Source organism: Mustelus asterias, unplaced genomic scaffold (genome assembly GCF_964213995.1).
Source record: "Mustelus asterias unplaced genomic scaffold, sMusAst1.hap1.1 HAP1_SCAFFOLD_645, whole genome shotgun sequence".
Taxonomy (NCBI): domain Eukaryota; kingdom Metazoa; phylum Chordata; class Chondrichthyes; order Carcharhiniformes; family Triakidae; genus Mustelus; species Mustelus asterias.
This window is the reverse complement of record NW_027590594.1, coordinates 22,856-50,272: the sequence shown is the minus strand read 5'-3', so window position 1 is coordinate 50,272 and position 27,417 is coordinate 22,856. Positions and strand designations below refer to the sequence as shown.

Genomic DNA, 27,417 nt, shown 5'->3' with positions numbered 1-27,417 from the left:
CCCAGTGTTACTGACTGTATCTGTACTGATGTTAATCCAGCTCCCTCACACTGTCACTCAGTAACCCCTCTCCCCGCAGCACCCTGTGTTACTGACTGTATCTGTACTGATGTTAGTCCAACTCCCTCACACTGTCACTCAGTAATCCCTCTCCCCCAGCACACTGTGTTACTGACTGTATCTGCACTGATGTCAATTCAACTCTCTCACACTGTTACGCTGTAACCCCTCTCCCCCAGCACCCTGTGTTACTGACTGCATCTGTACTGATGTTAATCCAGCTCCCTCACACTGTCACTCAGTAACCCCTCTCCCCCAACACCCGATGTTACTGACTATCTGTACTGATGTTAATCCAGCTCCCTCACACTGTGACTGAGTAAACCCTCTCCCCCAGCACCCTGTGTTACTGACTGTATCTGCACTGATGTTAATCCAACTCCCTCACACTGTCACTCAGTAACCGCTCTCCCCCAACACCCTGTGTTACTGACTGTGTCTGTACTGATGTTAATCCAGCTCCCTCACACTGTCACTCAGTAACCCCTCTCCCCCAGCACCCTGTGTTACTGACTGTGTCTGTACTGATGTTAATCCAGCTCCCTCACACTGTCACTCTGTAACCCCTCTCCCCCAGCACCCTGTGTTACTGACTGTGTCTGTACTGATGTTAATCCAGCTCCCTCACACTGTCACTCAGTAACCCCTCTCCCCCAGCACCCTGTGTTACTGACTGTATCTTGACTGATGTTAGTTCAGCTCCCTCACAATGTCACTCTGTAACGCCACTTCCCAGCACCCTGTGCTACTGACTGTATCTCTACTGATGTTAGTACAGCTCCCTCACACTGTCACTCAGTCACCCCTCTCCCCCCAGCAACTGTGTTACTGACTGTGTCTCTAATGATGTTAATCCAGCTCCCACACATTGTCACTCAGTAACCCCTCTCCCCCCAGCACCCTGTGTTACTGACTGTATCTGCACTGATGTTAAACCAGCTCCCTCACGCTGTCACTCAGTATCCCCTCTCCCCCAGCACCCTGTGTTACTGACTGAATCTGTACTGATGTTAATCCAGCTCCCTCACACTGTGACTGAGTAATCCCTCTCCCCCAGCACCCTGTGTTCCTGACTGTATCTCGACTGATGTTAATCCAGCTCCCTCACACTGTCACTCAGTAACCCTCTTCCCCAGCACCCTGTGTTACTGACTGTATCTGTACTGATGTTAATCCAGCTCCCTCACACTGTCACTCAGTAATCCCTCTCCCCCCAGCACCCTGTGTTCCTGACTGTATCTGTACTGATGTTAATCCAGCTCCCTCACACTGTCACTCTGTAACCCCTCTCCCCCAGCACCCTGTGTTACTGACTGAATCTGTACTGATGTTAATCCAGCTCCCTCACACTGTCACTCAATAACCCCTCTCCCCCAGCACCCTGTGTTATTGACTGTGTCTGTACTGATGTTAATCCAGCTCCCTCACACTGTCACTCAGTAACCCCTCTCCCCCAGCACACTGTGTTACTGACTGTATCTGTACTGATGTTAATCCAGCTCCCTCACACTGTCACTCAGTAACGCCTCTCCACCAGCACCCTGTGTTACTGACTGTGTCTGTACTGATGTTAATCCAGCTCCCTCACACTGTCACTATGTAACCCCTCTCCCCCAGCACCCTGTGTTCCTGACTGTATCTGTACTGATGTTAATCCAGCTCCCTCACACTGTCACTCTGTAACCCATCTCCCCCAGACCCTGGGTTACTGACTGTATCTGTACTAATGTTAATCCAGCTCCCTCACACTGTCACTCAGTAACCCCTCTCCCCCAGCACCCTGTGTTACTGACTGTGTCTGTACTGATGTTAATCCAGTTCCCTCACACTGTCACTCAGTAACCCCTCTCCCCCAGCACCCTGTGTTACTGACTGTATCTCTACTGATGTTAGTACAGCTCCCTCACACTGACACTCAGTCGCCCCCATACTCCAGCCCCTGTGTTACTGACTGTATCTGTACTGATGTTATTCCAGCTCCCTCACACTGTCACTCAGTAACCCCTCTCCCCCAGCACCCTGTGTTACTGACTGTATCTGTACTGATGTTAATCCCGCTCCCTCACACTGTCACTCTGTAACCCCTCTCCCCCAGCACCCTGTGTTACTGACTGTATCTGTACTAATGTTAATCCAGCTCCCTCACACTGACACTCAGTCACCCCTCTCCCCCCAGCACCTGTGTTACTGACTGTGTCTCTATTGATGTTAATCCCGCTCCCTCACACTGTCACTCTGTAACCCCTCTGCCCCCAGCACCCTGTGTTACTGACTGTATCTGCACTGATGTTAAACCAGATCCCTCACACTGTCACTCAGGAACCCCTCTCCCCCCAGCACCCTGTGTTACCGACTGTATCTGCACTGATGTTAGTCCAGCTCCCTCACACTGTCACTCAGCATCCCCTCTCCCCCAGCACCCTGTGTTACTGACTGAATCTGTACTGATGTTAATCCAGATCCCTCACACTGTGACTGAGTAATCCCTCTCCCCCAGCACCCTGTGTTCCTGACTGTATCTCGACTGATGTTAATCCAGCTCCCTCACACTGTCACTGAGTAACCCTCTTCCCCAGCACCCTGTGTGATTGACTGTATCTGTACTGATGTTAATCCAGCTCCCTCACACTGTCACGCAGTAATCCCTCTCCCCCCCAGCACCCTGTGTTCCTGACTGTGTCTGTACTGATGTTAATGCAGCTCCCTCACACTGTCATTCTGTATCCCCTGTCCCCCCAGCACCCTGTGTTACTGACTGTGTCTGTACTGATGTTAATGCAGCTCCCTCACGCTGTCACTCAGTATCCCCTCTCCCCCAGCACCCTGTGTTACTGACTGAATCTGTACTGATGTTAATCCAGCTCCCTCACACTGTCACTCTGTCACCCCTCTCCCCCAGCACCCTGTGTTACTGACTGTATCTGTACTGATGTTAATCCAGCTCCCTCACACTGTCACTCAGTAACCCGTCTCACCCAGCACACTGTGTTACTGACTGTATCTGTACTGATGTTAATCCAGCTCCCTCACACTGTCAGTCAGTAACTTCTCTCCCCCAGCACCCTGTGTTACTGACTGTGTCTGTACTGATGTTAATCCAGCTCCCTCACACTGTCACTCTGTAACCCCTCTCCCCCAGCACCCTGTGTTCCTGACTGTATCTGTACTGATGTTAATCCAGCTCCCTCACACTGTCACTCAGTAACCCCTCTCCCCCAGCACCCTGTGTTACTGACTGTGTCTGTACTGATGTTAATCCAGTTCCCTCACACTGTCACTCAGTAACCCCTCTCCCCCAGCACCCTGTGTTACTGACTGTATCTCTACTGATGTTAGTACAGCTCCCTCACACTGACACTCAGTCGCCCCCATACTCCAGCCCCTGTGTTACTGACTGTATCTGTACTGATGTTATTCCAGCTCCCTCACACTGTCACTCAGTAACCCCTCTCCCCCAGCACCCTGTGTTACTGACTGTATCTGTACTGATGTTAATCCCGCTCCCTCACACTGTCACTCTGTAACCCCTCTCCCCCAGCACCCTGTGTTACTGACTGTATCTGTACTAATGTTAATCCAGCTCCCTCACACTGACACTCAGTCACCCCTCTCCCCCCAGCACCTGTGTTACTGACTGTGTCTCTATTGATGTTAATCCCGCTCCCTCACACTGTCACTCTGTAACCCCTCTGCCCCCAGCACCCTGTGTTACTGACTGTATCTGCACTGATGTTAAACCAGATCCCTCACACTGTCACTCAGGAACCCCTCTCCCCCCAGCACCCTGTGTTACCGACTGTATCTGCACTGATGTTAGTCCAGCTCCCTCACACTGTCACTCAGCATCCCCTCTCCCCCAGCACCCTGTGTTACTGACTGAATCTGTACTGATGTTAATCCAGATCCCTCACACTGTGACTGAGTAATCCCTCTCCCCCAGCACCCTGTGTTCCTGACTGTATCTCGACTGATGTTAATCCAGCTCCCTCACACTGTCACTGAGTAACCCTCTTCCCCAGCACCCTGTGTGATTGACTGTATCTGTACTGATGTTAATCCAGCTCCCTCACACTGTCACGCAGTAATCCCTCTCCCCCCCAGCACCCTGTGTTCCTGACTGTGTCTGTACTGATGTTAATGCAGCTCCCTCACACTGTCATTCTGTATCCCCTGTCCCCCCAGCACCCTGTGTTACTGACTGTGTCTGTACTGATGTTAATGCAGCTCCCTCACGCTGTCACTCAGTATCCCCTCTCCCCCAGCACCCTGTGTTACTGACTGAATCTGTACTGATGTTAATCCAGCTCCCTCACACTGTCACTCTGTCACCCCTCTCCCCCAGCACCCTGTGTTACTGACTGTATCTGTACTGATGTTAATCCAGCTCCCTCACACTGTCACTCAGTAACCCGTCTCACCCAGCACACTGTGTTACTGACTGTATCTGTACTGATGTTAATCCAGCTCCCTCACACTGTCAGTCAGTAACTTCTCTCCCCCAGCACCCTGTGTTACTGACTGTGTCTGTACTGATGTTAATCCAGCTCCCTCACACTGTCACTCTGTAACCCCTCTCCCCCAGCACCCTGTGTTCCTGACTGTATCTGTACTGATGTTAATCCAGCTCCCTCACACTGTCACTCTGTAACCCCTCTCCCCCAGCACCCTGTGTTACTGACTGTATCTGTACTAATGTTAATCCAGCTCCCTCACACTGTCACTCAGTAACCCCTCTCCCCCAGAACCCTGTGTTACTGACTGTGTCTGTACTGATGTTAATCCAACTCCCTCACACTGTCACTCAGTAACCCCTCTCCCCCAGCACCCTGTGTTACTGACTGTATCTTGACTGATGTTAGTCCAGCTCCCTCACACTGTCACTCAGTAACCCCTTTTCCCAGCACCCTGTGTTACTGACTGTATCTCTACTGATGTTAGTACAGCTCCCTCACACTGTCACTCAGTCACCCCTCTCCCCGCCAGCACCTGTGTTACTGACTGTGTCTCTAATGATGTTAATCCAGCTCCAACACATTGTCACTCAGTAACCCCTCTCCCCCAGCACCCTGTGTTACTGACTGTATCTTGACTGATGTTAGTCCAGCTCCCTCACACTGTCACTCAGTAACCCCTCTCCCCGCAGCACCCTGTGTTACTGACTGTATCTGTACTGATGTTAATCCAGCTCCCTCACACTGTCACTCAGTATCCCCTCTCCCCCAGCACCCTGTGTTACTGACTGTATCTGTACTGATCTTAATGCAGCTCCCTCATACTGTCACTCAGTAACCCCTGTCCCCCCAGCACCCTGTGTTACTGACTGTGTCTGTACTGATGTTAATGCAGCTCCCTCACACTGTCACTCAGTAACCCCTCTCCCCCAGCACCCTGTGTTACTGACTGTATCTGTACTGATCTTAATGCAGCTCCCTCATACTGTCACTCAGTAACCCCTGTCCCCCCAGCACCCTGTGTTACTGACTGTGTCTGTACTGATGTTAATGCAGCTCCCTCACACTGTCACTCAGTAACCCCTCTCCCCCAGCACCCTGTGTTACTGACTGTATCTTGACTGATGTTAGTTCAGCTCCCTCACAATGTCACTCTGTAACGCCACTTCCCAGCACCCTGTGCTACTGACTGTATCTCTACTGATGTTAGTACAGCTCCCTCACACTGTCACTCAGTCACCCCTCTCCCCCCAGCAACTGTGTTACTGACTGTGTCTCTAATGATGTTAATCCAGCTCCCACACATTGTCACTCAGTAACCCCTCTCCCCCCAGCACCCTGTGTTACTGACTGTATCTGCACTGATGTTAAACCAGCTCCCTCACGCTGTCACTCAGTATCCCCTCTCCCCCAGCACCCTGTGTTACTGACTGAATCTGTACTGATGTTAATCCAGCTCCCTCACACTGTGACTGAGTAATCCCTCTCCCCCAGCACCCTGTGTTCCTGACTGTATCTCGACTGATGTTAATCCAGCTCCCTCACACTGTCACTCAGTAACCCTCTTCCCCAGCACCCTGTGTTACTGACTGTATCTGTACTGATGTTAATCCAGCTCCCTCACACTGTCACTCAGTAATCCCTCTCCCCCCAGCACCCTGTGTTCCTGACTGTATCTGTACTGATGTTAATCCAGCTCCCTCACACTGTCACTCTGTAACCCCTCTCCCCCAGCACCCTGTGTTACTCACTGAATCTGTACTGATGTTAATCCAGCTCCCTCACACTGTCACTCAGTAACCCCTCTCCCCCAGCACCCTGTGTTATTGACTGTGTCTGTACTGATGTTAATCCAGCTCCCTCACACTGTCACTCAGTAACCCCTCTCCCCCAGCACACTGTGTTACTGACTGTATCTGTACTGATGTTAATCCAGCTCCCTCACACTGTCACTCAGTAACGCCTCTCCACCAGCACCCTGTGTTACTGACTGTGTCTGTACTGATGTTAATCCAGCTCCCTCACACTGTCACTATGTAACCCCTCTCCCCCAGCACCCTGTGTTCCTGACTGTATCTGTACTGATGTTAATCCAGCTCCCTCACACTGTCACTCTGTAACCCATCTCCCCCAGACCCTGGGTTACTGACTGTATCTGTACTAATGTTAATCCAGCTCCCTCACACTGTCACTCAGTAACCCCTCTCCCCCAGCACCCTGTGTTACTGACTGTGTCTGTACTGATGTTAATCCAGTTCCCTCACACTGTCACTCAGTAACCCCTCTCCCCCAGCACCCTGTGTTACTGACTGTATCTCTACTGATGTTAGTACAGCTCCCTCACACTGACACTCAGTCGCCCCCATACTCCAGCCCCTGTGTTACTGACTGTATCTGTACTGATGTTATTCCAGCTCCCTCACACTGTCACTCAGTAACCCCTCTCCCCCAGCACCCTGTGTTACTGACTGTATCTGTACTGATGTTAATCCCGCTCCCTCACACTGTCACTCTGTAACCCCTCTCCCCCAGCACCCTGTGTTACTGACTGTATCTGTACTAATGTTAATCCAGCTCCCTCACACTGACACTCAGTCACCCCTCTCCCCCCAGCACCTGTGTTACTGACTGTGTCTCTATTGATGTTAATCCCGCTCCCTCACACTGTCACTCTGTAACCCCTCTGCCCCCAGCACCCTGTGTTACTGACTGTATCTGCACTGATGTTAAACCAGATCCCTCACACTGTCACTCAGTAACCCCTCTCCCCCCAGCACCCTGTGTTACCGACTGTATCTGCACTGATGTTAAACCAGCTCCCTCACACTGTCACTCAGCATCCCCTCTCCCCCAGCACCCTGTGTTACTGACTGAATCTGTACTGATGTTAATCCAGATCCCTCACACTGTGACTGAGTAATCCCTCTCCCCCAGCACCCTGTGTTCCTGACTGTATCTCGACTGATGTTAATCCAGCTCCCTCACACTGTCACTGAGTAACCCTCTTCCCCAGCACCCTGTGTGACTGACTGTATCTGTACTGATGTTAATCCAGCTCCCTCACACTGTCACGCAGTAATCCCTCTCCCCCCCAGCACCCTGTGTTCCTGACTGTGTCTGTACTGATGTTAATGCAGCTCCCTCACACTGTCATTCTGTATCCCCTGTCCCCCCAGCACCCTGTGTTACTGACTGTGTCTGTACTGATGTTAATGCAGCTCCCTCACGCTGTCACTCAGTATCCCCACTGCCCCAGCACCCTGTGTTACTGACTGAATCTGTACTGATGTTAATCCAGCTCCCTCACACTGTCACTCTGTCACCCCTCTCCCCCAGCACCCTGTGTTACTGACTGTATCTGTACTGATGTTAATCCAGCTCCCTCACACTGTCACTCAGTAACCCGTCTCACCCAGCACACTGTGTTACTGACTGTATCTGTACTGATGTTAATCCAGCTCCCTCACACTGTCAGTCAGTAACTTCTCTCCCCCAGCACCCTGTGTTACTGACTGTGTCTGTACTGATGTTAATCCAGCTCCCTCACACTGTCACTCTGTAACCCCTCTCCCCCAGCACCCTGTGTTCCTGACTGTATCTGTACTGATGTTAATCCAGCTCCCTCACACTGTCACTCTGTAACCCCTCTCCCCCAGCACCCTGTGTTACTGACTGTATCTGTACTAATGTTAATCCAGCTCCCTCACACTGTCACTCAGTAACCCCTCTCCCCCAGAACCCTGTGTTACTGACTGTGTCTGTACTGATGTTAATCCAACTCCCTCACACTGTCACTCAGTAACCCCTCTCCCCCAGCACCCTGTGTTACTGACTGTATCTTGACTGATGTTAGTCCAGCTCCCTCACACTGTCACTCAGTAACCCCTTTTCCCAGCACCCTGTGTTACTGACTGTATCTCTACTGATGTTAGTACAGCTCCCTCACACTGTCACTCAGTCACCCCTCTCCCCGCCAGCACCTGTGTTACTGACTGTGTCTCTAATGATGTTAATCCAGCTCCAACACATTGTCACTCAGTAACCCCTCTCCCCCAGCACCCTGTGTTACTGACTGTATCTTGACTGATGTTAGTCCAGCTCCCTCACACTGTCACTCAGTAACCCCTCTCCCCGCAGCACCCTGTGTTACTGACTGTATCTGTACTGATGTTAATCCAGCTCCCTCACACTGTCACTCAGTATCCCCTCTCCCCCAGCACCCTGTGTTACTGACTGTATCTGTACTGATGTTAATTCAGCTCCCTCACACTGTCACTCAGTAACCCCTCTCCCCCAGCACCCTGTGTTGCTGACTGTATCTGTACTGATGTTAATCCAGCTCCCTCACACTGTCACTCAGTAACCCCTCTCCCCCAGCACCCTGTGTTACTGACTGTATCTGTACTGATCTTAATGCAGCTCCCTCATACTGTCACTCAGTAACCCCTGTCCCCCCAGCACCCTGTGTTACTGACTGTGTCTGTACTGATGTTAATGCAGCTCCCTCACACTGTCACTCAGTAACCCCTCTCCCCCAGCACACTGCGTTACTGACTGTGTCTGTACTGATCTTAATGCAGCTCCCTCACACTGTAATTCAGTAACCTCTCTCCCCCCAGCACCCTGTGTTACTGACTGTGTCTGTACTGATCTTAATGCAGCTCCCTCACACTGTCACTCAGTAACCCCTCTCCCCCCAGCACCCTGTGTTACTGACTGTGTCTGTACTGATGTTAATGCAGCTCCCTCACACTGTCACTCAGTCACCCCTCTCCACCCAGCACCCTGTGTTACTGACTGTATCTGTACTGATCTTAATGCAGCTCCCTCACACTGTAATTCAGTAACCCCTCTCCCCCCAGCACCCTGTGTTACTGACTGTATCTGTACTGATGTTAATGCAACTCCCTCACACTGTAATTCAGTAACCCCTCTCCCCCCAGCACCCTGTGTTACTGACTGTATCTGTACTGATGTTAATCCAGTTCCCTCACACTGTCACTCAGTAACCCCTCTCCCCCAGCACACTGTGTTACTGACTGTATCTGTACTGATGTTAATCCAGCTCCCTCACACTGTCACTCAGTAACCCCTCTCCCCCAGCACCCTGTGTTACTGACTGTATCTGTACTGATGTTAATCCAGCTCCCTCACTCTGTCACTCTGTAACCCTCTTCCCCAGCACCCTGTGTTACTGACTGTGTCTCTAATGATGTTAATCCAGCTCCCTCACACTGTCACTCAGTAACCCCTCTCCCCCAGCACCCTGTGTTACTGACTGTATCTGTACTGATGTTAATCCAGCTCCCTCACACTGTCACTCAGTAACCCCTCTCCCCCAGCACCCTGTGTTACTGACTGTATCTGTACTGATGTTAATCCAGCTCCCTCACACTGTCACTCAGTAACCCCTCTCCCCCAGCACCCTGTGTTACTGACTGTATCTGTACTGATGTTAATCCAGCTCCCTCACACTGTCACTCAGTAACCCCTCTCCCCCAGCACCCTGTGTTACTGACTGTGTCTGTACTGATGTTAATCCAGCTCCCTCACACTGTCACTCAGTAACCCCTCTCCCCCCAGCACCCTGTGTTACTGACTGTATCTGTACTGATGTTAATCCAGCTCCCTCACACTGTCACTCAGTAACCCCTCTCCCCCAGCACACTGTGTTACTGACTGTATCTGTACTGATGTTAATCCAGCTCCCTCACACTGTCACTCAGTAACCCCTCTCCCCCAGCACCCTGTGTTACTGACTGTATCTGTACTGATGTTAATCCAGCTCCCTCACACTGTCACTCAGTAACCCCTCTCCCCCCAGCACCCTGTGTTACTGCCTGTGTCTGTACTGATGTTAATCCAGCTCCCTCACACTGTCACTCTGTAACCCCTCTCCCCCAGCACCCTGTGTTCCTGACTGTGTCTGTACTGATGTTAATCCAGCTCCCTCACACTGTCACTCATTAACCACTCTCCCCCAGCACACTGTGTTACTGACTGTATCTGTACTGATGTTAATCCAGCTCCCTCACACTGTCACTCAGTAACGCCTCTCCCCCAGCACCCTGTGTTACTGACTGTGTCTGTACTGATGTTAATCCAGCTCCCTCACACTGTCACTCTGTAACCCCTCTCCCCCAGCACCCTGTGTTCCTGACTGTATCTGTACTGATGTTAATCCAGCTCTCTCACACTGTCACTCTGTAACCCATCTCCCCCAGCACCCTGTGTTACTGACTGTATCTGTACTAATGTTAATCCAGCTCCCTCACACTGTCACTCAGTAACCCCTCTCCCCCAGCACCCTGTGTTACTGACTGTGTCTGTACTGATGTTAATCCAGCTCCCTCACACTGTCACTCAGTAACCCCTCTCCCCCAGCACCCTGTGTTACTGACTGTATCTTGACTGATGTTAGTCCAGCTCCCTCACACTGTCACTCAGTAACCCCTCTCCCCCAGCACTCTGTGTTACTGACTGTATCTGTACTGATGTTAATCCAGCTCCCTCACACTGTCACTCTGTAACCCCTCTCCCCCAGCACCCTGTGTTACTGACTGTATCTGTGCTAATGTTAATCCAGCTCCCTCACACTGTCACTCTGTAACCCCTCTCCCCCAGCACCCTGTGTTACTGTCTGTATCTGTACTCATGTTAATCCAGCGCCCTCACACTGTCACTCAGTCACCCCTCTCCCCCCAGCACCTGTGTTACTGACTGTGTCTCTATTGATGTTAATCCAGCTCCCACACATTGTCACTCAGTAACCCCTCTCCCCCCCAGCACCCTGTGTTACTGACTGTATCTGCACTGATGTTAAACCAGCTCCCTCACACTCACTCAGTAACCCCTCTCCCCCCAGCACCCTGTGTTACTGACTGTATCTGCACTGATGTTAAACCAGCTCCCTCACACTGTCACTCAGTATCCCCTCTCCCCCAGCACCCTGTGTTACTGACTGAATCTGCACTGATGTTAATCGAGATCCCTCACACTGTGACTGAGTAATCCCTCTCCCCCAGCACCCTGTGTTCCTGACTGTATCTCGACTGATGTCAATCCAGCTCCCTCACACTGTCATTGAGTAACCCTCTTCCCAGCACCCTGTGTTACTGACTGTATCTGTACTGATGTTAATGCAGCTCCCTCACACTGTCACTCAGTAACCCCTCCCCCCAGCACCCTATGTTACTGACTGTATCTTGACTGATGTTAGTCCAGCTCCCTCACATTGTCACTCAGTAACCCCTTTTCCCAGCACCCTGTGTTACTGACTGTATCTCTACTGATGTTAGTACAGCTCCCTCACACTGTCACTCAGTCACCCCGCTCCCCCCAGCACCTGTGTTACTGACTGTGTCTCTAATGATGTTAATCCAGCTCCAACACATTGTCACTCAGTAACCCCTCTCCCCCCAGCACCCTGTGTTGCTGACTGTATCTGCACTGATGTTAAACCAGCTCCCTCACACTGTCACTCAGTATCCCCTCTCCCCCAGCACTCTGTGTTACTGACTGTATCTGTACTGATGATAATGCAGCTCCCTCACACTGTAATTCAGTATCCCCTCTCCCCCAGCACCCTGTGTTACTGACTGTATCTGTACTGATGATAATGCAGCTCCCTCACACTGTCACTCAGTAACCCCTCTCCCCCAGCACCCTGTGTTACTGACTGTGTCTGTACTGATGTTAATGCAGCTCCCTCACACCGTCACTCAGTATCCCATCTCCCCCAGACCCCTGTGTTACTGACTGTATCTGCACTGATGTTAATCCAGCTCCCTCACACTGTCACTCAGTAACCCCTCTCCCCCAGCACCCTGTGTTACTGACTGTATCTATACTGATGTTAATCCAGCTCCCTCACACTGTCACTCAGTAACCCCTCTCCCCCAGCACCCTGTGTTACTGACTGTGTCTGTACTGATGTTAATCCAGCTCCCACACACTGTCACTCTGTAGCCCCTCTCCCCCAGCACCCTGTGTTACTGACTGTATCTAAAAGGTCTGAAAATTGATAAATCTCCGGGCCCAGATGGGCTACATCCTAGAGTTCTAAAGGAGATAGCTGAAGAAATAGTGGAGGCGTTAGTTATGATCTTTCAAAAGTCACTGGAGTCAGGGAAAGTCCCAGAGGATTGGAAAATCGCTGTTGTAACCCCACTGTTCAAGAAGGGAACAAGAAAAAAGATGGAAAATTATAGGCCAATTAGCCTAACCTCAGTTGTTGGCAAAATTCTAGAATCCATCGTTAAGGATGAGATTTCTAAATTCTTGGAAGTGCAGGGTCGGATTAAGACAAGTCAGCATGGATTTAGTAAGGGGAGGTCGTGCCTGACAAACCTGTTAGAGTTCTTTGAAGAGATAACAAATAGGTTAGACCAAGGAGAGCCAATGGATGTTATCTATCTTGACTTCCAAAAGGCCTTTGACAAGGTGCCTCACGGGAGACTGCTGAGTAAAATAAGGGCCCATGGTATTCGAGGCAAGGTACTAACATGGATTGACGATTGGCTGTCAGACAGAAGGCAGAGAGTTGGGATAAAAGGTTCTTTCTCAGAATGGCAACCGGTGACAAGTGGTGTCCCGCAGGGTTCAGTGTTGGGGCCACAGCTGTTCTCTTTATATATTAACGATCTAGATGACGGGACTGGGAGCATTCTGGCCAAGTTTGCCGATGATACAAAGATAGGTGGAGGGGCAGGTAGTATTGAGGAGGTGGGGAGGCTGCAGAAAGATTTAGACAGTTTAGGATAGTGGTCCAAGAAGTGGCTGATGAAATTCAACGTGGGCAAGTGCGAGGTTGTACACTTTGGAAAAAAGAATAGAGGCATGGGCTATTTTCTAAACGGTGACAAAATTCATAATGCTAAAGTGCAAAGGGACTTGGGAGTCCTAGTCCAGGATTCTCTAAAGGTAAACTTGCAGGTTGAGTCCGTAATTAAGAAAGCAAATGTAATGTTGTCATTTATCTCAAGAGGCTTGGAATACAAAAGCAGGGATGTACTTCTGAGGCTTTATAAAGCACTGGTTAGGCCCCATTTGGAGTACTGTGAGCAATTTTGGGCCCCACACCTCAGGAAGGACATACTGGCACTGGAGCGGGTCCAGCGGAGATTCACACGGATGATCCCAGGAATGGTAGGCCTGACATACGATGAACGTCTGAGGATCGTGGGATTATATTCATTGGAGTTTAGGAGGTTGAGGGGAGATCTGATAGAAACTTACAAGATAATGAACGGCTTAGATAGGATGGACGTAGGGAAGTTGTTTCCATTAACAGGGGAGACTAGGACGCGGGGGCACAGCCTTAGAATAAAAGGGAGTCACTTTAGAACAGAGATGAGGAGAAATTTCTTCAGCCAGAGAGTGGTGGGTCTGTGGAATTCATTGCCACAGAGGGCTGTGGAGGCCGAGACGTTGAGCGTCTTCAAGACAGAAATTGATAAATTCTTGATTTCTCGAGGAATTAAGGGCTATGGGGAGAGAGCGGGTAAATGGAGTTGAAATCAACCATGATTGAATGGTGGAGTGGACTCGATGGGCCGAATGGCCTTACTTCCGCTCCTATGTCTTATGGTCTTATGGTATCTGTACTGATGTTAATCCAGCTCCCTCACACTGTCACTCAGTAACCCTCTCCCCCCAGCACCCTGTGTTACTGACTGTATCTGTACTGATGTTAATCCAGCTCCCTCACACTGTCACTCAGTAACCCCTCTCCCTCAGCACCCTGTGTTACTGACTGTATCTGTACTGATGTTAATCCAGCTCCCTCACACTGTCACTCAGTAACCCCTCTCCCCCAGCACCCTGTGTTACTGACTGTATCTGTACTGATGTTAATCCAGCTCTCTCACACTGTCACTCAGTAACCCCTCTCCCCCAGCACCCTGTGTTACTGACTGTATCTGTACTGATGTTAATCCAGCTCCCTCACACTGTCACTCAGTAACCCCTCTCCCCCCAGCACCCTGTTTTCCTGACTGTATCTGTACTGATGTTAATCCAGCTCCCTCACACTGACACTCAGTCGCCCCCTACTCCAGCCCCTGTGTTACTGACTGTATCTGTACTGATATTAATCCAGCTCCCTCACACTGTCACTCAGTAACCCCTCTCCCCCAGCACCGTGTGTTACTGACTGTATCTGTACTGATGTTAATCCAGCTCCCTCACACTGTCACTCTGTAACCCATCTCCCCCCCAGCACCCTGTGTTACTGACTGTGTCTGTACTGATGTTAATACAGCTCCCTCACACTGTCACTCAGTAACCCCTCTCCCCCAGCACCCTGTGTTACTGACTGTATCTGTACTAATGTTAATCCAGCTCCCTCACACTGACACTCAGTCGCCCCCCTACTCCAGCCCCTGTGTTACTGACTGTATCTGTACTGATGTTAATCCAGCTCCCTCACACTGTCACTCAGTAACCCCTCTCCCCCAGCACCCTGTGTTACTGACTGTATCTGTACTAATGTTAATCCAGCTCCCTCACACTGTCACTCAGTCACCCCTCTCCCCCCAGCACCTGTGTTACTGACTGTGTCTCTATTGATGTTAATCCAGCGCCCTCACACTGTCACTCAGCAACCCCTCTCCCCCCAGCACCCTGTGTTACTGACTGTATCTGCACTGATGTTAAACCAGCTCCCTCACACTGTCACTCAGCAACCCCTCTCCCCCCAGCACCCTGTGTTACTGACTGTATCTGCACTGATGTTAAACCAGCTCCCTCACACTGTCACTCAGTAACCCCTCGCCCCCAGCACACTGTGTTACTAACTGTATCTGTACTGATGTTAATCCAGCTCCCTCACACTGTCACTCAGTAACCCCTCTCCCCCAGCACCCTGTGTTACTGACTGTGTCTTCACTGATGTTAATCCAGCTCCCTCACACTGTCACTCTGTAACCCCTCTCCGCCAGCACCCTGTGTTCCTGACTGTATCTGTACTAATGTTAATCCAGCTCCCTCACACTGGCACTCTGTAACCCCTCTCCCCCAGCACCCTGTGTTACTGACTGTATCTGTACTAATGTTAATCCAGCTCCCTCACACTGTCACTCAGTAACCCCTCTCCCCCAGCACCCTGTGTTACTGACTGTGTCTGTACTGATGTTAGTCCAGCTCCCTCACACTGTCACTCAGTAACCCCTTTTCCCAGCACCCTGTGTTACTGACTGTATCTCTGCTGATGTTAGTAGAGCTCCCTCACACTGTCACCCAGTCACCCCTCTCCCCCAGCACCTGTGTTACTGACTGTGTCTCTAATGATGTTAATCCAGCTCCCACACATTGTCACTCAGTAACCCCTCTCCCCCCAGCACCCTGTGTTACTGACTGTATCGGCACTGATGTTAAACCAGCTCCCTTACACTGTCACTCAGTATCCCCTCTCCCCCAGCACCCTGTGTTACTGACTGAATCTGCACTGATGTTAATGCAGCTCCCTCACACTGTCATTCAGTAACCCCTCTCCCCCCAGCACCCTGTGTTACTGACTGTATCTGCACTGATGTTAATCCAGCTCCCTCACACTGGCACTCTGTAACCCCTCTCCGCCAGCACCCTGTGTTCCTGACTGTATCTGTACTGATGTTAATCCAGCTCCCTCACACTGGCACTCTGTAACCCCTCTCCCCCAGCACCCTGTGTTACTGACTGTATCTGTACTAATGTTAATCCAGCTCCCTCACACTGTCACTCAGTAACCCCTCTCCCCCAGCACCCTGTGTTACTGACTGTGTCTGTACTGATGTTAGTCCAGCTCCCTCACACTGTCACTCAGTAACCCCTTTTCCCAGCACCCTGTGTTACTGACTGTATCTCTGCTGATGTTAGTAGAGCTCCCTCACACTGTCACCCAGTCACCCCTCTCCCCCAGCACCTGTGTTACTGACTGTGTCTCTAATGATGTTAATCCAGCTCCCACACATTGTCACTCAGTAACCCCTCTCCCCCCAGCACCCTGTGTTACTGACTGTATCGGCACTGATGTTAAACCAGCTCCCTTACACTGTCACTCAGTATCCCCTCTCCCCCAGCACCCTGTGTTACTGACTGAATCTGCACTGATGTTAATGCAGCTCCCTCACACTGTCATTCAGTAACCCCTCTCCCCCCAGCACCCTGTGTTACTGACTGTGTCTGTACTGATGTTAATGCAGCTCCCTCACACTGTCACTCAGTATCCCCTCTCCCCCAGCACCCTGTGTTACTGACTGAATCTGCACTGATGTTAATGCAGCTCCCTCACACTGTAATTCAGTAACCCATGTCCCCCCAGCACCCTGTGTTACTGACTGTTTCTCTCCTCATGTTTATGCACTTCAGCAGTCACGGGCATTCAGCCTTGGATCTTCAGGTTAGCGTTCTCCAAGGCGGCCTTCACGACACACGACAGCGCAGAGTCGCTGAGCAGAAAACGATAGCCAAGTTCCGCTCACACGAGGACGGTCTCAACCGGGATATTGGGTTCATGTCACACTATTTGTAACCCCCACAGCTTGCCTGGACCGGCAACGTTTCACTGGCTGTCTTGTCTGGAGACAATACACATCTTTTTAGCCTGTCTTAATGCTCTCTCCACTCTCGTTCTTTGTATCTTAAAGACTTGATTAGCTGTAAGTATTCGCATTCCAACCATTATTCATGTAAATTGAGTCTGTGTCTTTATAAGCCCTGTCTGTGAACAGAATTCCCACTCACCTGAAGAAGGGGCTTGGAGCTCCGAAAGCTTGTGTGGCTTTTGCTACCAAATAAACCTGTTGGACTTTAACCTGGTGTTGTTAAACTTCTTACTGTGTTTGGCTTTAGCCAGTGCATTATAACGGTTGGAATGCGAGTCTTTACAGGTAAGCAAGTCTGAAAGGTACAGACAATGTGAGTGGAGAGAGGGTAGAGCAGCGGTGAAAGATGTGTACTGTCTCCAGACAGGACAGTTAGTGAGATTCTGCAAGGCCAGGCAAGTCGTGGGGGTTACAGATAGAAACATAGAAAACTACAGCACAAAACAGGCCCTTCGGCCCCACAAGTTTTGCCGAACATAACCCTACCTTTTAGGCCTACCTATAACCCTCCATCCTATTAAGTCCCATGGACTCAACCAGGAGTCTCTTAAAAGACCCTATTGAGTTTGCCTCCATCACCACTGACGGCAGCCGATTCCACTCACCCACCACCCTCTGTGTGAAAAACTTCCCCCTAACATTTCCCCAGTACCTACCCCCCCCCCCCAGCAACTTAAACCTGTGTCCTCTCATAGCAGCCATTTCCACCCTGGGAAAAAGCCTCTCAACATCTTATATACCTCTATTAGGTCTTCTCTCATCCTACGTCTCTCCAAGGAGAAAAGACCGAGCTCCCTCAGCCTATCCTCATAAGGCATGCCACTCAATCCAGGCAACATCCTTGTAAATCTCCTCTGCACCCTTTCAAACTTTTCCACATCCTTCGTGTAATGAGGCGACCAGAACTGAGCACAGTACTCCAAGTGGGGTCTGACGAGGGTCTTATATAGCTGCATCATTATCCCCGGACTCCTGAACTCAATCCCTCGATTGATAAAGGCCAGCACACCATACGCCTTCTTAACCACCTCCTCCACCTGCAGGGCCAATTTTAGAGTCCTATGGACCCGGACCCCAAGGTCCTTCTGATCCTCTACAGTACTAAGAGTCTTTCCCTTAATATTGTACTCCTTCATCCCATTCGACCTGCTAAAATGGACCACGACGCATTTATCTGGGTTGAAGTCCATCTGCCACTTGTCCGCCCAGTCTTGCATCCTATCTATGTCCCTCTGTAACTTCTGACATCCCTCCAGACTATCCACAACCCCACCAACCTTCGTGTCGTCGGCAAACTGACCAACCCATCCCTCCACTTCCTCATCCAGATCATCCAGATAGTGTGACATGAACCCAAGATGGCGGTTGGGGCCGTCCTCATGTGTGTGGAACTTGACTATCAGTCTCTGCGCAGTGACTCTGCGCTGTCGTGTGTGGTGAAGGCAGCCTTGGAGAACGCTTCCCCGAAGACTCACATTCCAACCATTATTGTGTAAATTGAGTTAGTGTCTCTGTCGGCCCTGTTTGTGAACACATCTCCCACTCCCCTGATCAAGGAGTAGTGCTCCGAAAGCTCGTGTCTTGTGCTGCCAAATAGACCTGTTGACCTTTAACCTGGTGCTGTGGCCCCGCCCACCATCTCACACAGTCACAATGCCCGGCTGATTGACGGCAGCTCCGGACCAATAGGAGGAGAAGGGGGCGAGACTGGAGGACCGAGCGGGAGGGGCTGGTCCTCCAACCAATCGGAGTGAATGAGGGGCGGGGCTGGGAGTGGAGCATGCGCAGTGTGCGGGATGGCAATGGGTATGATGTCAGTGAGTGGAATGGCGACTCGGGGGAGCGATGGTCCGGCGGGTGGGCGGAGAGGATTCATAACCAGGTTTGTGTACAGCGGAAACTCAGAGAATGAAATCGCCGGTTCCCCGTTTGTACCCAGCGGGAGCCCAGTATTGTTCCCCGTTTCTGCCCCGAGTTCACCGCCGCCATGTTTACAGCGGGGTTGTGCGCCTGCACCGCCGCCGTCTTTGTGAGGAGCAATGTGAGGAGAGCGCATGTTCAGTGCCATCTTTGTGAGGGGCAATGTGGGGAGAGCGCATGTTCAGTGCCATCTTTGTGAGGGGCAATGTGGGGAGAGCGCATGCCCAGTGCCATCTTGGTCTGGGTTTGACCAAAGGGCAGAGGTTAAAGGTGAGTGTGTTTCAGAGGGGATGTGGGGACAGAATGTTGAGCAGACTGTGTTGGAAATCTGGACCTCGCTGCCTGAGTGGCTGCTGGAGGCAGGGACTCTCTGATTGAAGAAGCTTCTGGACAAACACATCAATACACAAGGTATGGTCGCTGATAGTCCAAGTACATTGATTAGACTCAATTGGTATTGAGGGGGCGGGGGAGAGAGGTTGGGGTGAGTAGTTGCGGGGGATGGGGGTGAGGGGCAGGCAGTGAGGGGTTGCGGGTGGAGAGGTTGTGGAGTGAGGGGTTGCGGAGAAGCGGGCGAGGTGTTGGGGGGATGGGGTGAGTAGTTGTGGGAGTGAGGGGCAGGGGGTGAGGGGTTGCGGGGCAGGGGTGGCAGGAGAGTGGTTGGAGTGGGGAGGGTTTGCGGGGGTTGGGGAAAGGGGTTGCGGAAGAAGGGTTGTAGGGGAGGGAATAAGGCGTTGCGGGGCAGCGGTTGCATGGGGGAGGGTTTGCAGGCGTGGGGGGGTGGGGCAGAGGTGGAGGAAGCGGTGGGGCTCGGGGAGGGGATGCGGGTGAGGGATTGCAGGGGGCGATCTATCTTCAATAGATTGGTTGAAGACTTGGGCAGAGAGGTGGCAGATGGAGTTTCATCCGGACAAATGTGAGGGAATGCATTTTGGAAGGTCCAGTACAGATCGGAAATATAGAGTAAATGGCAGAACCCTTAAGAGTATTGAAAGGCAGAGGGATCTGGGTGTACAGGTGCACAGGTCACTGAAAGTGGCAACGCAGGTGGAGAAGGTAGTCAAGAAGGCATTTGGGATTTCAATGTTGGGGTTGTTGTTGAATTTATTCGTGGTTTTCAATGTTGGGTTTGTTGTTGTTGAATTTGTTTGTCTTTTTTACATTTTAGTTTATTGTTGAATTTGACAGGTACACAGGTCACTGTGTGGCAACGCAGGTGGAGAAGGTCGTCAAGAAGGCATACGGCATGGTCGCCTTCATCGGCCGGGGCATTGAGTTTAAAAATTGGCAAATCATGTTGCAGATTTATAGAATCTTAGTCAGGCCGCATGTAGAATATAGTGTTCAATTCTGGTCACCACACTAACAGAAGGATGTGGAGGCTTTGGAGAGAGTACAGAAAAGTTTTTTCTGAATGTTGCCTGGTATGGAGGGCATTAGCTATGAGGAGAGGTTGGAGAAACTTGGTTTGTTCTCACTGGAACGACGGAGGTTGAGGGGAGACCTGATAGAAGTCTACAAGATTATGAGGGGCATGGACAGAGTGGATAGTCAGAAGCTTTTTCGCAGGGTGGAAGAGTGAATTACTCGGGGGAATAGGTTTAAGGTGGAGGGGGAAGGTTTAAAGGAGTTGTCCGAGGCAAGTTGTTTTACACAGAGGGTGGTGGGAGCCTGGAACTCGCTGTCTCCCTCTTTCTCCCTGTCACTCTCACTCCCTCTCACTCTCCATTTCTCTCTGCACCCATTCACCCTCCCCCTGCTTCAGTAATGTCCATAGAGAAGGAAATCTGCCGTCCTTACCTGGTCTGGTCTACATGTCATTCCAGAGCCACAGCAACGTGGCTGACTCTCAGCTGTCCTCCCAAATGGCCGAGCAAGCCATTTCGTTCAAGGGCACGGTGCCACATGGTTCGCACTGCTGCCTCACAGCGCCAGTGAATCACGTTCCATTCCCACCTTTGGTCACTCTGTGTGGAGTTTTCACCCTGTGCATACGAAGATCCCAAAAATAATGGGAATTTTAAATTTCAGTGCAGCCTTTCTCATAGTGGAGCTCTCTCTCTCAATTCCTGCATGATTGTAATGTCGAAACTGACAGGCATCTAGTTTGCAAAGATTTTACAATTGAGTAAATGTTTACAGGCAGCGACAGAGAGAGAGAGAGAATGAGACAAAGAGACTGCAACAGGCAGAGATGGAGGCAGAGGCAAAGAGACTGAGACACGCCCCAACGGGCCCTCAGAATTAAAATGCAGAGTCTATCCCTCATTGAAGCCCTGCTCCCACTAACCGCCTCAGTTTAACCCACCACATCCAGCTGTTTTATGTCCCCCTCATTTCTCCCCTCACTCTGTCTGTCTCTCTCTCCATCTGTTTCTGCTGCATTTCGGGCTTGAATTGTGGCCTAGTCACAGAGGCTGCATTAAACCTTGGGGCAAAGAGCAGGATTCGCTCCACTCCAGTGAAACACAACAATTCTCTCCAGCCCGGAAAGCTGGAGTGACAGAGGCAGTGATAGTAATCCCCTGTCCTGAGCCCCTGCCCCTGGCACCACCCCTTCTAAAAACACAGTCAGGACTCTGGAATTGGGAACGTTTCCCTCCCTCATCCCTCACATGTTTTACAGTCAGTTCCATTTTAAATTTGCGTGTTTACAAGTTGGAGTTCAGGAAAGGCAGCTGGTTATTGATGCACAGCCAGATCCCATGGGCAATAATTTGACGATATCCGGACGGGACAAAGGGGAGAAATGTAATTCTCCCAGCTTCATGCCTGGTGTAATCCTCCCACCCAGACGCTGAACGCCACGTATATTCCGAGTCTGAATGGACAACATCTCAGTCACAGAAAGAGATAAACTCCCCTCTTTAAACTGGGAACAAGCTGTGTCCATTCCTTGGAGACTTTTTAAAATCAGCCTCCCAACATTTATTTATTTGTTTATTTAGTTGTTTATTTCTGTAAATTGGGAATCCCAGAGGGCTGTGACTGAGGCTTTTCTCCAGAGACAGGGAGCTGGGCACTGACCCCACACTGGACACCCCCCAGAACCTGTGTCTCATCCCACCTCCTCACTTCAACCCACACCTCTGTTTTGCTGTCAATGTCTGTTTTTCCCTCACCCCCGCTCTCGATTTCTTTGTTCTGTAACTCTCCCCAACGCTCTACCATTAACTCAGTAAATCCTGCCCTGATTCGATCAACCAAAATGCATCACCTTGCATTTATCTAAATTAAACTTCATCTGCCATTTGTCAACCCGCTGGCCCAATTGATCAAGATCCGATTGCAATCGGAGATAACCTTCACTGTCCACTATGCCACCAATTCTGATGTCATCTCCAAACTTACTAACCATGCCTCCTAAATTCTCATCCAATTCAATATAACACGGGACATGGAGAAATCAGACATTGGTATAGTTAATGCTGGTATTTAGCATCATGCTTCAACGCCGCTACCTTTCCCTGACCTGAAATAGATGCTATAGAAATCATAGAAATCATAGAAACCCTACAGTACAGAAAGAGGCCATTCGGCCCATCGAGTCTGCACCGACCACAATCCCACCCAGGCCCTACCCCCATATCCCCACATCTTTAACCGCTAATCCCTCTAACCTACGCATCTCAGGACACTAAGGGCAATTTTTAGCATGGCCAATCAACCTAACCCGCACATCTTTGGACTGTGGGAGGAAACCGGAGCACCCGGAGGAAACCCACGCAGACACGAAGAGAATGTGCAAACTCCACACAGACAGTGACCTGAGCCGGGAATCGAACCCTGGAGCTGTGAAGCAGCAGTGCTAACCACTGTGCTACCATGCCGCCCCCCACTGTGCTACCGTGCCGCCCCTATTCAGGATATTCGTGCCCTATTCAGAAATTATTTAACACTCGGGTATTTCTGACCAGGTCACTGGCACAGAGTCAGGTTCTGTGGCCTGGAAAGGAAAGAGAGGGGTTAGGAGAGCAATAGTGGTGGGGGATGCGTCGGTTAGAGGCACAGACAGGCGATTCTGTGGTTGCGAACGGGACTCCAGGATGGTAGTCTGCCTACCTGGTGCTGGGGAAATGGATGTCACCGAGCGGATAGGAGGCATCTTAAAAGGGGAAGATAAAGAAACGGATATCATTGTACACATTGATGCAAATGACGTAGATAGGAAGAGCAGGGGGATCCTACGAGAGCAATTCAGGGAGTTGGGAAATGGACTAAAAAGTAGGGCCTCCAGGGTGGCCATCTTCGGGCTGCTCCCGATGCCTGGTGCCAGTGAGGCTAAGAATAGGGAGTTAGTACAATTGAATGCTTGGCTAAAGGACTGGTTCAGGAGGGAGGTCTTCATTTTCCTAGATCAATGGGAAGTTTTCAGGAGAGGATGGAACCTGTACAAGAAGGACGGGTCACAACTATGTTGAAAGGGCACGAATATCCTGGCTGGGAGTTTTGCTAGTGCAGTTCGGGGGGGTTTAAACTAGTATGGCAGGGGGGTGGGGATCAAAATATTAGGTCTACAAGTGTAGAGGCTGGGGACGAGCTTGGGACTGGGACAAAGCTGGCAAAGAAGAAGAGCACTCTGGGGGAGGACGACCTCACTGAGCCTGGAGGTCTGGAGTGCTTATACTTCAATGCAAGGAGCGTAGCAGGTAAGACAGACGAACTTAGGGCCTTAATGCTCACGAGGGATTTGGATGTGGTTGCCGTGACAGAGACTTGGTTGAAAGAGGGACAGGACTGGCAGCTGAATATTCCGGGGTACAAGTGTTTTAGGCGAGACAGAGGAGGGGCCAAAAGAGGTGGGGGAGTAGCAGTATTAGTTGGAGAGCATATTACAGCGGTGCAGAGGGAGGACAATTCAGAGGGGTCGTGTAACGAGTCACTCTGGGTGGAGCTTAGAAACATGAAGGGCGCAGTCACTATGTTGGGGCTATACTACAGGCCCCCTAACAACCCGAGGGAAGTGGAAGAACGGATATGTCAGGAGATACTGGATAGGTGCAGGAAAAATAGGGTTGTTGTAGTGGGAGACTTCAATTTCCCTGGTATAGAGTGGAAATCGCTGAGAGCTGGGACTCTGAAATGGGGAGGAATTTGTAAAATGCGTACAGGAGGGTTCTTTGGAACAATATGCAGATAGCCCGACTAGAGAGGGGGCTATACTGGACCTAGTACTGGGGAATGAGCCCGGTCAGGTCTTCAAAGTTTCGGTAGGGGAACATGCAGCAAATCGTGACCACAATTCTATTAGCTTTAGGATAGTGATGGGAAAGGATGAGTGGTGTCCCAAGGGTAAGGTGTTGGATTGGGGGAAGGCTAACTTTCGTGGGATTAGGCAGAAATTGGCAGCTCTTGATTGGGAGAGGCTCTTTGAGGGTAAATCCACATCTGGCATGTGGGAGTATTTTAAGGGACAGTTGTTAGGGCTACAGGACAGGCATGTGCCTGTAAAAAAGAAGGATAGGATTCGAGAACCGTGGATAACCAGGGAAATTGAGGGACTGGTCAAAAAGAAAAGAGAGGCATATGTTAGGTCCAGGCAGCTAAAAACAGAGGGAGCTCTGGAGGAGTACAAAGAAAGTAGCAAGGAACTGAAATGGGGAATTCGAAGGGCAAAAAGGGGTCACGAAATGTCCTTGGCAGACAGGATTAAGGAGAATCCCAAGGCATTTTATTCATACGTTAGGAACAAACGGGTTGTCAGGGAAAAAATCGGACCTCTCAGGGACAAAAGTGGGGAATTATGCTTGGAGCCCAAAGAAGTAGGGGAGATCCTAAATGAATACTTTGCGTCGGTATTCACAAAGGAGAGGGATGTGTTGACTGGGAGTGTCTCGGAGGGGAGTGTTGAACCGTTGGAGAAAATCTCCATTACAAGGGAGGAAGTGTTAGGTTTGTTAGAGAATATAAAGACTGCCAAATCCCCAGGGCCTGATGGAATCTATCCAAGGCTGCTCAGGGAGACGAGAGATGAAATCGCTGGGCCTCTGACGCAAAGCTTTGTCTCGTCACTGGACGCAGGTGAGGTCCCAGAGGATTGGAGGATAGCTAATGTGGTCCCGTTATTTAAGAAGGGTAGGAAGAATAACCTGGGAAATTATAGGCCGGTGAGCTTGACGTCCGTGGTGGGCAAGTTGTTGAAGATTCTTAGAGATAGGATGTATGCGCATTTAGAAAGGAATAAACTCATTAACGATAGTCAGCATGGTTTTGTGAGAGGGAGGTCATGCCTCACTAACCTGGTGGAGTTTTTTGAAGAAGTGACCAGAATGGTTGACGAGGGAAGGGCCGTGGATGTCGTCTATATGGACTTTAGTAAAGCGTTTGACAAAGTCCCTCATGGTAGGCTGGTGAAAAAGGTTGGATCTCATGGGATAAAGGGGGAGGTGGCTAGATGGGTGGAGAACTAGCTTGGTCACAGAAGACAGAGGGTGGTAGTGGAAGGGTCTTTTTCCGGCTGGAGGCCTGTGACTAGTGGAGTTCCGCAGGGCTCTGTATTGGGACCTCTGCTGTTTGTGATTTATGCAAACGATCTGGAAGAAGGTGTAACTGGGGTGATCAGTAAGTTTGCGGACGACACAAAATTGGCAGGACTTGCAGAAAGTGAGGTGCATTGTCAGAGGCTACAGAAGGATATAGATAGGCTGGAAATTTGGGCAAAGAAATGGCAGATTGGGTTCAATCCTGATAAATATGAAGTGATGCATTTTGGTAGAAATAATGTAGGGAGGAGCTATACATAAATGGCAGAACCATAAAGGGTGTAGACACGCAGAGGGACCTGGGTGTGCAAGTCCACAGATCCTTGAAGGTGACGTCACAGGTGGAGAAGGTGGTGAAGAAGGCACATGGCATGCTTGCCTTTATAGGACGGGGCATAGAGTATAAAAGTTGGGGTCTGATGTTGCAGATGTATGGAACGTTGGTTCGGCCGCATTTGGATTACTGTGTCCAATTCTGGTCGCCACACTACTGGAGGCTTTGGAGAGAGTACAGAGGAGGTTTACCAGGATGTTGCCTGGTATGGAGGGGCTTAGTTATGAGGAGAGATTGGGTAAACTGGGGTTGTTCTCCCTGGAAAGACGGAGGATGAGGGGAGACTTAATAGAGGTGTATAAAATTATGAAAGGCATAGATAGGGTGAACGGTGGGAAGCTTTTCCCCAGGTCGGTGGTGATGTTCACGAGGGGTCATAGGTTCAATGTGAAGGGGGGGGGAGGTTTAACACAGATATCAGAAGGACATATTTTACACAGAGGGTGCTGGGGGCCTCTAATGCGCTGCCAGGCAAGGTGGTGAAGGCGGACACACTGGGAACGTTGAAGACTTATCTAGACAGCCACATGAACGGAGTGGGAATGGAGGGATACAAAAGAATGGTCTAGTTTGGACCAGGGAGTGGCACGGGCTTGGAGGGCCGAAGGGCCTGTTCCTGTGCTGTATTGTTCTTTGTTCTGGAGGAACAGACGGACGGTGCACAGTGAAACGTTATGCTGTTGATGGCAGCCTAGAATCAGAAAGATTGAAGGAACTCACAAGGTCAATCCTATTTTTGATGTGAGTGGGGTGAGAGAGAGAGTGTTGAGGTGAAGGGGAATTTTGAGGTAAGAGGTTCAGTGTTGAGGTGAGGGGTGTTGCTGTGGACGGTGGGAGTTGAGGTGAGAGGCGGTTACTGAGGTGAGAGGGAGTGTGTTGATGTGAGGAGGGAGCTTTCAGATGAGAGGGGAACAACATGGTGTTATATCAATACACACTGATCCAACAAACACTCCCAGGATATTTACTGCAGGGATTAGGTGTGAAGTCAGTCTGTCCCCTCACGCTGCCAGCCAGAGTGCGGAGGGAACGGTGACAGCCCTTAAACACGGAGCAAACATCATCTGCAACATCCCATCAAACACTCCAATGTCAGCTACAGAGGTCCAGTGTCACTCCCACCCCATCTTAACTGTGTGACCAGGCGGTCTCATGGCTGCTAAAGTGAAGGTTCAACTTAGTCAGGCAACCTTCAGGCTCGATATCCGTCAGCTTGCGCCCATCAGACATTTACAAGGATAAGCTGCCTCTACACTCCCATCAAATACCCTCATTGTAGATGCAGCACAGGCCCAGATACACAAACAGTCTCCCTCTACACTGTCCAAACACGAATCTCCAGTGCAGGTATAGCAGAGGGTGAGATAGACAGTGTGGACAGGTGAGAGGGGGGGAACGTTGAGACGAGAGGGGGAGCGTGTTGAGGCGAGAGGGTGAGAGTGTTGAGGCGAGAGGGGGAGAGCGTTGAGGCGAGAGGGGGAGAGCGTTGAGGCGAGACGGGGAGAGCGTTGAGGCGAGAGGGGGGGAGCGTTGAGGCGAGAGGGGTGGATGTTGAGGCGAGAGGGGGAGAGTGTTGAGGCGAGAGG

General features: G+C 50.6%; 1 protein-coding gene across 4 annotated transcripts in view; it reads left to right on the top strand.

Annotated features, from left to right (window-relative positions):
- LOC144487211 (uncharacterized) overlaps window positions 1-27,417 on the top strand; it is a 55,952-nt gene that overhangs the window by 13,326 nt on the left and 15,209 nt on the right. For 2 of the 4 annotated variants that reach the window (XR_013496377.1, XR_013496375.1), the window contains one exon: window positions 16,860-17,302. The exons of the other annotated variants lie outside the window; for them this stretch is intronic. The gene's annotated coding sequence lies outside the window, so the exon portion shown is untranslated. Of the gene's footprint in view, window positions 1-16,859; window positions 17,303-27,417 lie in introns of those variants that run through there. 4 annotated transcript variants of the gene reach the window in all.